Source organism: Episyrphus balteatus, chromosome 3 (genome assembly GCF_945859705.1).
Source record: "Episyrphus balteatus chromosome 3, idEpiBalt1.1, whole genome shotgun sequence".
Taxonomy (NCBI): Eukaryota; Metazoa; Arthropoda; class Insecta; order Diptera; family Syrphidae; genus Episyrphus; species Episyrphus balteatus.
Genome location: NC_079136.1, coordinates 79259145 through 79273251, shown reverse-complemented (window position 1 = coordinate 79273251; position 14107 = coordinate 79259145). Strand labels below are relative to the sequence as shown.

Sequence of the window (14107 nt, the reverse complement as noted above, 5' to 3'; positions counted from 1 at the left end):
AATGTCGCTATATCGCAATGTCGCTATGTCACTATTTCACCATATCGCTATGTCACCGTATCGCTATGTCGCCATGTTGCTATGTCGCCAAGTCGCAATGTCACCATGTGGCTTTGTCAACATGCTGCAACGTAATTTTGTCGCCATGTCGCAATGTCGCTATGTCACCATGTCGCTTTATCACCATGTTGCAATGTCGCTATGGTGCTATATTATGTCGCCATGCCACCATGTCACCATGTCGCTTTGTCAAATTGATATATCAGACTCAAATAAATGTGCAAAGATTAATAGTTTCTCTATTATTAGAATCTATACTATACCTTAACTATGCCAACTTTCAAAATTTTGGAACAAAAAGTTTGCGTGCAACTTAAAACTTAGTGTTAGTTCGAGGAGCAAAATCCCATATTAGCTGCTTGGGGTCACATATAAGAATTAAGTTAAAGACTTGAACTTTGAGAATACTTTTTTTTAAATTTATTTCCAACCTTATAATTTTTGGGAGTATACAAATGCACCTAGTTTTATATTCTGAAAATTTAACACCTAAATTTAATATTTCTATCACTTTCAACATCGTTATATTGAGAAAATAATTTATTCAAAATTTGTCTTTCTTTTCGAATCTCTATTATTAAAATCTTTTAGCATTCACTGTTCACCTTTTTTTTTTGGACCTCAAGTTCTTTCAATTAAATTCCTTTGCTCTTATCTTATTTTCTTCCAATCAAGCTATTGTTTACTCAAATTATAAGGAAAATTTCACAGAAAATATAGGATGTCCAAAAACAAACAAAACCATTTAGTGCACACAGCACACTTTCCCGTGTATCCAGTCTCTTAAGGCTGGAACGTTTGTGTGTTTCTTTAACAAAACTTCTTTTCATAATATTCATAATCAACATCACGATCACAATTACCTAAACTATTCTCGTATTCTTCCGTCCTCCTGACTCATTTCAAAAGCCTTGTGTATTAGTGCCACCATTTTCCAGCCGAGTCGAGGCAGAACAAAAATTGTTCACTGAAGAGTTTTATGTGAATTAATGAAATTTGTATGCGCTTTGTTTTGCGACGCGACGAGTGCGACGTTGGCGTTGCTCATCCCGTGTTTTTAATTAAAATATAACCACTTAAGAAAGACAAAGAAATCTATGAATACAAAAAAATTTAATAATAAATACTCTGGTGGGTATTTATGGGAGACTAAACAAAAAAATATGCCAATACTTACCTATATAGTTTTAATGAGCCAGTGGGGGGAAGATTTTTTTTTGTTTTGAAGGAAAAAAGAAATAATAAACGATAAAAATAAGTATTTTGTGCAGGTATTTTTTAAGGATACCTCTGTCGGTTAGGAATGTTTGACTTTTGACATATTAATTGGTTAGTATAACAAATCAATTTTTACTTGCTATTTAGGTAAGGGTTCGAAAAAAAAACTCATCCAGATAACAATATATGTTAAAGAATGCAAAGTGTGAGTTCTGCAATTGTGTCCATCAACCTGTATGTCAGTATCTATCCTGAACTACATCTTAAACTACTAAAGTTATGTAACAGTACCTGCCTTTTAACAAATATTAAAAAAAATTGATTTTAATAAAAAAAATTTTGTGTAGGTAGTGTCGCAAATAACGTCGTTTTTCTGAAATAATTAAAAATCTGAACTAAAAAAATAAAAAAAAATCTGTCGAAAAATCGCTTTTCATTTTTGACATACTCGTAGATGATTCATCCGATTTCAACCAACATTTTACTTAAAACCGTATAACGGTAAAATTGAAAACAAGTGCAATTTTCAAAATTGAATCCAAAAACATATTAAATATGCTTTTGGATTTAAAAAAAATTGCATTTTTTTTTTTGTTGGAAAAATAAAATTTTTGAAAATGGGTGAGTAATTTTTTATTTTTTTAACCTTTGGTTTTATGATTCAATAAGTTGTAATCTTGAAGACCGATCGATTTGAAACTTTTACACTTTATCTTATTACTTTTGCCAGGTAATGATCGAAAAAATGAGGTTTCTGATACTAGCTGTGTTTTTGTGGCGTTTACATGCATTACAAAAACAACACGCAGTTGCTGATAAGGATATAAGCTAAACCAAGCGTTTTTCTTTCTCTTGGTGTCTGCATATACATTTTTGTTCTGTGTGAATATTTGGGAAATTGTACTGCAGATAGCTTTGCCAAAAAAACACGCTTACTTACCTGTTTCGATTTTTAAACCACTTTAATGTGTAATTTTTCATAATTTTTTTTTTTTTTTTTTTTGAAAGTAACATATTTTTTTTTAAGCCATAATTTTTATGATTTTGTACAAAATTCTAGATATGCTCCGCTTTATTCACTCTCCATTTAAATTAAAGTCGCTATTTAGAACAGAACATTTCAAAATTTGTATCCGATTTGACAGATTTTGCATTTTAAATGACGACTTTAAATATAATGGAAAGTGAATAAATTGGGCCTTAATGTACAATATCTTGAAAAAATAAGAGAGTACAGAAATGTCAGATAAAATTTAGGGCCATCTATGTACTAAGTTTTAAAATCTTTAAAAGTGGCAATAACAGATAATTTTTACCGAGGGAACTAATAATAGATTCCACAAAATCTGTCATCCCATGCCCAACAATTTTAAATGGTCAGTTTCAGAAACAATTGGGACTAGTTAATTAGCCAATTTTCCTATCAACTTTTAAAAAAATTCTTTCAATTTAGGCAATTTTATTGGACAAGAAGGTAAAAAAGAAAAATCTCCCTAACTCGATTTACTCGTCTGTCTAAATTTCCGTTTAAAAATGAGGTTCACGAAATATTTAGCCCCTAATGTTTCCTGAATGTGCCGTTACTTACACTTTTAGGGTTGGTTCTAAGACCAATTTCAAAGATTAGGAACACGTTTATTTTTTTTTATTTGAAAAACATTATTGTACATCACACAAATTTGGCGTAGGATGGCAATACATCTCACTTTATTTTTGACATGGTATACCTATTTAATTTTTGTGAGATACTATGGAGGCACTTTAAGGAACATCAACAAATCACTCAAAGAAACCATTGATATAAATAAGAACAAAAATTCAATAGAGGATAACACAAAATTCTAATTAAGGCTAAGGATCTAGAGTTTATGTTGATTGTTTAACCACTTAATAACTTTGTTTTTACTCAAAACTAATATAATAGTTTCTTCAAAGAAAATATCTTCTATTAAAAACCTAATTGATGTTGAGAATAAGAGCTTATCAAAGCAATTAAGAAATAAATCAATTATATTGAGTGATTAATAAAGAGCCTCTTATCAATCTTGTCATTTAAGACACTGTCATTGGCACCTGTCTTTTTGTCGAATATCTATGTACACAAAAAATCTTCATTTTCTCCATACACTCGCCATGCATCAATCAATGTTTTGATTGTTTCTGCTTGTTTCTTTAATGGATTCTTATTAGTTTTATCGTATATCTGAAGAGATTGTTTTAGAGTTATCCCAGTGGCGGATTTACCAGCGGCAAATTTGGGGACCAATTTATTTTTTATCTCAAGGAAGTCAAAAAGATTTTTCCATCATGATTTTCTAATGTCTTACAGATAAAATCCTGCAACAAATTTTGCAGATGACTTTCCTCTTTTTACTTTTCATTGCAAATTCCGAGAGTAGCAAACTTACATAGTCTAGAGTAAAACAGGTAGTTTGCCACCCCTCAACAAGTAATCGGACTCTGCGCCCTTTGTCGCCATTTTTCATAAGTGAAAACAGCAAAATTGTAAAAAAAAAATTTAAAAAAAAATACATTGACAAAATAGGGAAACCCGTGGTTTAAGTGGAGAAACCCGCGATTTACCAAAACTATGCGTGTTTTACTGGGGTAAACGTCATTTTGTCTAAGCGCCTGTTTTTACTGGGGAAATCTCCTATTTCCCGGAACTAGTAATTTAACAGAAAAAACCCTTTATCTTATAATTAAATATTCAGGTGCAAACCATGATTTTTCCAGGCCAACCGTGTTTTAAACGACCACGGTTCGTGAAAACCTTTGATTTTATTGGGCGATCCGTGTGGGACATGACAATTGTGGGGTCAAGGGTTGGAAAACTGAAAAACTAAATTTTATATTATAATAAGAAATAAATGATTGAAGGGTTTGTCATTCTTATAATTTTATAACTTGCGTTGAAATGTGTAGTATTAGGGTGGTCGTGATTTAAAAAAAAAATTTGACTTTGTATGCTCCCAAGGGCTTATATGGTTGAAAGTAAATAAAAAAATATTCCCCAAGTTTCTTTAACATAATTTTAAACCGTGCCGCCAAGCGGTTGAAGTTTCTTATGGGAATAACATGGGGTTTCGGACCTTGTCCAATCAATTTTATATTCCAGTTCAACCGCTTGGCGGCACGGTTATTATGTTAGATACTTGAAACTTAGAGAATATTTTTTTTTAAATTTATTTTCAACCATATAAGCTCTTGGGAGCATACAAATTCCAATTTTATTTAAATAACGACCACCTTAGTGTTGTATCTATGCAGCAGTAATGAAGTGTATTCTTTTTCTATTATTTTGGAACTGTGTGTGTGCAGTTGGAAAAGCATAAACATAATTGAAATGAAAAAAGAAAAAAATTGAACGGTGTAAGAATTTTCGAAATATTTTTGCCGAAAGCTGCATTTTAGGTAACGTTTGGTTTGGTGCAAAAACATATCTTTTTAAGTCCCAAATCATTCCTTCTCGATCAACTTGCGTAAGTCGCAGCTTAGACGAGTTATCTCTTACTACGCAGCGCCCCACAGTGGTAAAAATGCTCCATCTAGGTGGACATTTGGTTGAAATTTGAAGTCAGTTAAAAGACAAACTGGACTTTACACAGTTATAAGGAATGATTGACAACTATGAAACCACCCAATTTGATAACGAAGAAGAAAATAACAAGAATAATAAAAAATTATTAAAATTATTTTAATTTTATTAATTATTGGAGTTGAGGTCATTTGAACTTATATTGAACCACCCAATTTGTTTCATTTGAGGCAATTTCTCTAGTTAAACAGAGCAGTCGTTTCAGAGCAACACATGATTCCAGGACTTTGTTCATTATGCATAATTTTTTAAGATAACGTGTTTTAGCTCTGTTTGTTTTCAACCGAGTTAATTTTTTTTGAAAATTGTCAAGAGTTGTCAGCACTATATGTGTATATGCAACACAAAGATTGTTTTGTAAACAATGCCTAATAAACAGTGGAGACCCATTTGATAGAATTAAGCGTCTAAACAATTTTTTGAAGTTCTGCAACTTTTTTTGTCCACCTGTGCCCATCTTCCGGTTTTCGTTGTCCGGACGAGTAATTCATAGAGATTACACACCGGTAATATTTGTAGCCATACACAACCATAAGCGTACTATATTGGAGATTTTCTGTGAAAATTTCATTTTTACGGAATGATTGAATTGAAATCTGGGGAACAAACCGCTCAAGAAAAGGATTCTGATGTCCACAACTAATGTGAGTGAACAGATTATTTAAAAAGCTTTTTATAACGAGAGTTTTTACTGCATTCCTTTAATGCACTTATAAAGAAAATTAGGTAAGAAATGGATTATAAGCCATTTGAGCCCAAAGAATTAATAAAAAAAATTCGGATTCGCTTTATGCTATGTTTCCCTATGAGTGTGATCTAAATTTTAGTGAAACAAGTAACGGCCCATGAGCCCAATTTGAATTTGGTACACTAAATGTTGAAAAAACTGATATGAAATATCTTTAAATTAGAATTGAAACAACGTTATTTTTTTTAATTTTTGTCGAACTTTAGCTTTAGTTGCATTTTATCACCCTTATTTCCAACAGTGAAATAGCACGTTGGTAAAGCATTCGCCCAGTGATCCCAGTGGCTGCCAATTTTTTCTTTTTTTTTATTTAAATAGAAGCTTTTTTCAAAGTTGACATCCTTTAGATGTCTTATAACAGAAAACCACTTTAAACTAACGATGTTCTACTTTGATTTTAAAATATTCGTCTTAAACGCAAAATCATTCCGAAAAATGGTTGAATCAACGTGGTTTTCGTTGATTTTAAGTTCTTTTCTTCCCTCAGTGTATATAACTTAATTTTTCTCAAATCACTATTCTTTTCAAGCATTCAAAATGTGTTCAAAAACAACGATTTTGACTTGACTTTGACATTGAAAAAACTATATATTCGTCAATTTTGAACCAATTTTAGGCTTTTTTTTCTTTGTAATAAAGGTATATACCTTTTCAATGATGTATCAAACTTTTGGAAGTCGGTACAAAATTATCGATTCTCACTTTTTTATCTTTGACATCGATTTTAAGCATATTCATGAATAGCATTTTATGAATAATGATAAAAATTGAAATCCAGTTGGAGTTGGATAGTGTGCACAATAGTGTCAGAAATCAATTAAAATTAAGTGGAAACTGAAATCCGATTAAAATTAATTTTTCGATCAATTTTGTTAATTTTTTTCGAAAGCTATTCGAAATCACTTCGGCTGAAATCGAAGCAGATGCTAAGTAAATGAGTTTTCTGTAAGCAACAATTTTTTTTGGTTATAACTTCAAAAATAAATAAAATCAATAAGATAATTTTCAAACACCTGTTTCAATTTTTTTTCCAGTAAAACCGAAATGTAGAAACTAGCTGATAATCTGCAGAAAATAGTCATCTAGAGCTAGTAAACTTATCCTCAGCACTTGAAGAAGATAATTTACAATTTTAATGCAGTTTATGAGTAATGTCCACCTAAAAACTCCTTTTTTACCAGTGTGCGCCCGTCCCTTTGTGATGGAGTCGAAAATTTCGTTTGGCTAGTTTTCTACAACCCCAATATTTCGTTTTCGTTGTTACATCGTCGCGTCGTCTGTAATAACCTTTAAAGCAGACGGGACCGAAATGCGCCTTCCGACTTCTCAGGAAAATATTTTTATCTGAAAAAAAAACCTTTACCTATAATTTTAATTTAAGAATCGTCATAACAAGTTCCGAGAATGTTTTTTTTAACCATATCATAATAAACAATCGAATTTGACCATGCGGCAATGTCCATTTTTGCTTTTTTTCTCAATTAAATGTTTCAACATGACCGCACTGAACTTATACTTTATTGGTATACACTCTGTTGAATTTATTTTCATTACGTCAATTTTGTATTTATTGAAACGCAGAACCGAAGACAAAGCATAGCACTCGAAAAAAAAATTTAATTACAAACTTTCAATGCATGAAAAATTTGACATTTTACTATGTATGCTGCTCTATAGCTAAAAATTCGGTTGTCCTTTTAAAGTCACGAATTGATGCGTAGCGTAGGTTACGATTACGATCATTATAGTAAGAATATGGTTAATAATAAGGTCATTTATTCATTATTAAAGTTAGTCATATTTCAATTTATAAGTTCGGTCAAATGGAAAATACTTCTTTCTGCAAGAAAATTTAAAATAATAATAATTAATCAATTATATTGTCATTGCTGTAGCTGTTTGCCTTTGCCTTATTTTACCTTTCGCCGATGCTTGGAATTGACGCAAGCAGTTCGGAAAAGACAAAAAGGAAATAATAATAATTATTTAAAAAAAAAAAAGAAAAAAATAAATCGAGTCATGAATAATATAATTTTCTCCTTTCATTGCATTATAAGCCTTCATTAATTTTGCATCGAAAAGGAAAAATCAATTATGGATAATATCCTCCTATGAGGAGCAATATGATGATGATGATGGTGATGATGATACAGAATTCAGATGCAAGATATTTTTTTCTTTTTTTTTCTTATTCGAAAAACATTCCGAATGAGTCTTTTGATATCATTGTACTTATGAGACCGACAAAACAAAAGGATAAAGAAATGACAATAATATTGTCTAGACATATTTACTTTGATGAAAATGTGTCGCTATCCTTTTATTTTATGTAAATAGGACACATTTTGATAGATTCTTATAAATTATGAAAAAAAACCACAGTAATTTGGGGGAAACGTTTGAATATGGCTTACATATTATTTTTATAAACCCTTTCTGTGCATAAGTAAAATGCTTGGTAAGAAGACTTGTGCCTGTCAAACCCACCCAAGGAGTGGTTGTTATGATTATCACTTAGAACACTTTTTTTAGGGGTTCTGAATAAATTTCGTATACCGTAATAGAATCCTGAGATTGACGTTCCCAGGATTCTATTACTGTAGTTAACGAACTCTTTTAAGCGCATTAGTACGGAAAAGTTAGACTTTTGCTGGGAAAAAATTACATAATGTATTTTGACATCAGGACTCCAAAGAGTATCAGGGAAAAAATTACAAAATGTATTTTGACATCAGGACTCGAAAGAGTATCAAGATACAAGTCGAAAACCATATTTTGCACAATCGCACCTAGAGTCATTTGGTCGCCATTTTGTTTTTTTTTTTATAAAATTTTTACTTTGTCACATAACTCACGTATGTATTTTTGAATCTACAAAAAAAAATGTATTGCAAACTTGAAGATAATTTAATTTATCTACTACAATATAGGGCATTTTAAATTTAAGGTAGGACATTGCCTCTCAATTTCCCCCGGCTCTGTTGTGACTATATAGAAAAATACTTTGTTGAAAAAAAAGAAAATCTAGTGCCCATGTGCGTTTTCCTCAGCTAAGTCTGTGCAGTGCATTGCTTTTTTCTACAAAAATAATGATCAAATTCTATTTTCTGCTAATAGTTAGGTATCTGATCTTATTGAAGTCCATCATACTCATGCTGCTGTCGTTTTGGTGTTTCGATAAAAGACAAAAGTAAAAAAAAACTTTTCTTGAATTTTTCAACAATTTACAAAACTGTCAAATTTGAAAAAATCGTTCGGAAATGACAGTAATACTCACCTAGTAAAGAAAGGGCACACTTAGCCCCTTGTAGACCCATGTGACATATCTGTAACAAACCGAAAAAGATCGCACTAAAGCTGTATACAAACTATAGGTATTTTATTTTATTTTGAAGCTTATAACATGATCTTTAAGTATTGATTTATAGAAATAGTACGCCATATTTCTATTAAATCTCACCGAAAGTTTTTAATTGGCAGTTAATGTTGAAAGTTGGGCTTTTTTTGAAAATAAGCAAATTTGTATAAAAACTACAAAATTCAGAAAAAATAGTTTTCTGGATAAAACAACGGGGTTTAATTTTTGGATTTTAGGAAAGCGTCTAAAAATAAATATTTGATCATTTTTTGTTTGAATTTTTGCATTTTTATACCTATAAAAATAAATTATTTAAACTGTTTTTTTGCTCCCTAAATATCGAAATAACTAAGTAAATAATGAATTTATTGAGTTTTTAAAACATACGTGTTTTATTATAGTTAAAGGCCAATCGATTGGTATATTAATTTTAAAATTTACGATCTTGGGTTACAAGGGGTTAAAAAAATTGACTGGAAAAATAAAATTATTAAAAAAAAACGGCAGCGCTGAAAGTATCAAGCCTTAACTTTTTAAATAAAGTTCAAACTGATTTTTACGTGAAATATATAATGTGTAATATATATTGTATATGAATCGTTTATTTCAGAAACGACATAAGTCCATGAGCATAAACTTTTCAGGAGAAACAAAAAACTATTTTTTACTTAAAATTCCACAACATTTCAAATTTAGAGTATGCCGAGTTATAATCTAGCCTAAGATATATTTAGAAACCTTTAAAATATAAACTTTTTTTTAGGTCTTTGCGGGTTTTTAAGTCTTTAAAGTCGGTGGACTAATGTCGTTTCTGTAATAAACGAATTTTTTTTGGTAAAACTTTTGTTTTTATTTAGCTATAGTTTTTGAACCCTACTTTCGATTTTAACAAATTAAATAGCAGTAGATAGAGTAAATCTTTACCTTTTTATATATGTATATTTTAAAGGCTTACGTGTCATGATGTTCACCAAAATAATTTAAAACTGGTAAAATGTCATATTATTCAAGAGTTAAAAATGCTGCCACCACCAGAAATCTGGCTATAACTTTTTAACCCTGAGTGCAATTTTAATGAATTTAATAGATAAAGATAGAGTAATTCTTTACCTTTTTATAGATATATAACAAAAGGGGGTGCGTGTCAAGATTGCTGCCAAAATAATTTAAAACTGGTAAAAAGTCATGTATTTAACAGTAAAAAATGTTGTCACCGGGTGAAATTTGTCCATATATTTTAAACCCTTTTCTTTCAGTTTTCGTATTTTGGGGGGTCTGACATACTTAATTTTTTTTCAGAAGATGAATAACTAGGTATACATAAATGAGAAATTTAAAAAAAAAAAAATTTTGGAAAAAGTGGACTTATGCTGTTTCTGAAATAAACGATTCATATGTATTGAATATACATAGACGCTAAAGAGTAAGTTTGGGATTCGTAAAAAAAGTCTAACTTGAGAAAACAATCGGACATGACATTTCGATGACAGGTACATATCTGCTGTCTGTCGTGGTACGTAGCCAAGGGGTCATAAAGGGACAATGCGCTACCTTAAAATAAATGCCCTACCTTGAAAAATGTCATTCCTTGAAAAAAATCCCTTCCGTCAAAAAGGATTTTCGACACCATGTGTGAGATGAGTTTTATGATATAGCAGGTGATAAGAAAAGAAAGAAGTAAATAAAGATTAAATCCAAATGCAGATAGCATTTTGATTGTTGTTTTCTTCATATTGGTGGGTCGATTGGTTATTGGTTAACTTATATAAAGGTAAAGGTACTTTAAACAACAAGAGCAAGTTTATGCTACCCAGTCGTTTATTTTATTTTTTTGTTCCAAAGAAGATTATTATTTTAAGACAATTCAATTCCCGTTCATTTAAAAAAAAAGGTATTGCAAATCAAAAAAGGAAGTATGTATTATTTAAAATTGCACAGATTTAATAAAATCAATAAGAACATTTAATTTGAAGAATACATTCGATTGAATTCATATCTTGTCAGTTTAAATTATGATTTGAGGACTCAAATTAAAGTTCAGCATATTAAAACCTTTTTTTCATCTTCCCTACCGACAAAGTGTGTGTAGGTATGTATGTAATGTATACCTCCTTCTGTTTCTGACACAATGAAAAAAACAATTATCTTTTTCAAAATTATGCTTAGCATCTCCCCTATGACTGTGATTAAACTTTCACTTATTTCCTTCAAAATTTTAAGTAATAAATGCTTGAACTTACCCGCACACTGGATAACTAACTTTGTTTATTGCTTTTGCCGACGCACGTTGTTGTGAGATTTTTATGAGCGCAGCAGTCCGATCCCATTGCTTGCCTGCATATATGCGATGGTATATAAAACGTTCAGATTTAAAAGCTTTTCGCATTTAACTAGAGTTCGGATAAACTTTGAAGTTGTTAAATATTTTAATAAAGTACAAAGTTGTAAAAAAAGTCCAACCATCACCCAGCGCTCCGCGCCGTACCGCACCGCGCAGCGCCGCGCCACATTATCATCTACTGCTTAACATACTTACTGCACTAATAATCCCGTTAATGGCTCCCGTTGCTCACGCTTCGACATAACCCTTCGAATAGAGTCATTACCCGCGCCCTACTGTTAACATGCAACCAACGCTAAAGCTTCTAAGGCAAGCCAGGAAGATGAAGGATGCTTGTAACGTTGTAGCTGTGTGCCCATCTTTTATGTGAGCGCACGCCGTATAGTTACAATGATGAAATATGCAAACATTGTTTTGTGAAGGTGATAGCAGGGAGAACGAACGATGAGCTTTAATTTTCTTTTAACATTTGGATGTTGGAGGAGTGTTCCCTCACTCCCTTTTGCATTTTAGAAATTACCTTGAGAGAAGATATCAAACAAAGGTCAACATCAACTCACATAGATAGTAAGCAAGTTGAATGAAAAAAAAAAAAAAAATAGTTACACTGAGAAAAATAATGGACCTACCGAGAAGTGGGTTAGAAAAAATGTGTTAAAGTAACGTAGTCTTGGTGAAAAACTACGTAGTTCTCGTTGCTAAAATCAACGTAGTCTCCTCGGTTAAGTTAAAATGTTTAAAATTACTATTTTAGAAGGTTATTTTAACCGATAAACTTGTTTATTTAAAACTCGGTTAAAAATTTGAGATTTTATTAAAATTTAACCGAGAAACAATTTTTAATAACCGAGTCGATTTTAACCGGGGTTAGTTTGCAGGTGCTATATTAACAATCTTCTCTTTTAATTTTACACGAGTTTTACGTTGTTTTTAACCGACCATTTTTCTCCGCGTAATAGAATCTTCAAAATGTCACTGCTTTGCTTCATTGTTACAAGTGAGATATTTGTTTGAATTTGGAAATATTTCGACTTTCAAAAAGTACTTCTTAGTCTTCCTTTAGATAATGTTTAAAATCTGGTTTAGAATTTATTTCAATGAAGTACACATTAAAATGTCAAATATTTCAATAATCTTGAAGTTTCTCCATGTATCAAATCTTTCAATGATGCCTGATTTCGGTGATTTGATAATCGATGCTTTATAAGAGACAAGGCCGTTGTCAATTTTATAATTAAAACTTTACACCACAGTGAACAATTGTATTTCGAAACTTTAAATTAAAGTGTTGAAAAGGATCGATTCGAAAAAAAAATTTATTTACGAAAATTTAAAATCAGTCTTTTCTTTAACAAGTGGCTGAAAAGTGCATTCAAGCAGCTCGTCATTTTCAATTTCCACCACGAGAACATTTAGAATTTTTTGCCCTTTACTTTGCATGCAAGAATATATATATATTGTAACTACATATTCACGAATTATATTCCAACAAATATGGAAAAGGGTAAGTTAAAAATAGATCGCCGAGTGCCAAAAGACTTTTTGTTTTTGTTATTCGTTTTCATTATGAATGTTTCCAACAAAATAAAGCCAAGACAGTTATTTTTAACCAATAGATTTATAGATAATCTGTAGCTAAATGGCGTACAAGATAAAAATACTTTTTCCTTATTCGTAAGTAAAAAAATTGTAAAAAATTAAAATTAATTTTACTACAGAAAAAAAAAACAGAAAAACTCAAATTACTGTTTATGTTCATTAGTGTGGTCCACTCTTGTACCTATGGAAGAAATAAAATTTTCAAAAAGTCGTCGGGCCACTCTCTACTTTGGTTCCACATCCTATTGGTATCATACTGCTGAATTTTCAGCCTCCTATCTTATATAGAATGGGGTGCTGATTGATATTGTAAAGATTGTAATTTTTTGGAAAAACGTAAAAAAAAAATTTTTTTTTCTATATTTTTGAAAAATTGCTTGAAAGTTGTTTTTGTTGTACTTTTGTTGTACTTTTCCAAGTAAATTTAGTCAACATTTAGTACACAGACTTTTATTTGCAATTTTTGTTTATTTATTATTATATTATTAATTATTGCTGACATTATTTTCGAAAAAAAAAATAGTTTATATTGTTTATTATTTATAAATATTAAATTAAAAAAAAAAACATTAAAAAAAAAATCAAAATAACTTACAAAACCAAAAAATTGAACTGTTATCTGTACCCTCTTCCGCTAAAGATAGCGAACTGAAATTTCACAACGTTAATGTTATAAATAAGTGGAACAAATTAAGCAGGTGGACCGACCAAAAATCAAAAAAAAATATTTTTTGGCCCTCTCTAATGTTCATTGAAATCAAATATAGCTATTTGGAAAAAAATCTCATTTTTTGTGTCTCCATCGGGTTTTTTTAATTTTTAAAACTAAAAAAAAGTTTAGTCAATTAATTACCAATCGAAAACTTTGTAAGATTGCAATATTTTTTTGTCAAAATATTTAGAATTTTACAAAGTTGGTAAAAACAAAATCATCTTGGTTATATTTTGCTGTTATTTTTATGTTGACCAGTGTAATTAAAAAATATTGTTGAAATTCAAAATTATTCATAAATTAAAAGAATATAAAAATCTCTTTATCATTTGTTTTAAAATCTCTACACTGCTTTATTTATTTATTTCTTTAACAAATTTTTAATGCACAAAACTGCATTTTAAAAATTCAATACTTAACAAATACAAAGCACTTAAATTTGTCCACCTTTTCAAGCTGAACCAAGTGACACG

The 14107-nt window shown here is 30.4% G+C and overlaps 1 long non-coding RNA gene across 1 annotated transcript; it reads right to left on the bottom strand.

The window, feature by feature from the left end:
* Positions 1-325: 325 nt before the first annotated feature.
* Positions 326-1349, bottom strand: LOC129913143 (uncharacterized). Its single transcript, XR_008771990.1, has 3 exons — positions 1238-1349; positions 924-1155; positions 326-868 (listed from the first exon to the last, which is right to left on the bottom strand). It is a non-coding gene; the product is annotated as an uncharacterized LOC129913143 (long non-coding RNA).
* Between the last annotated feature and the right edge of the window lie 12758 nt (positions 1350-14107).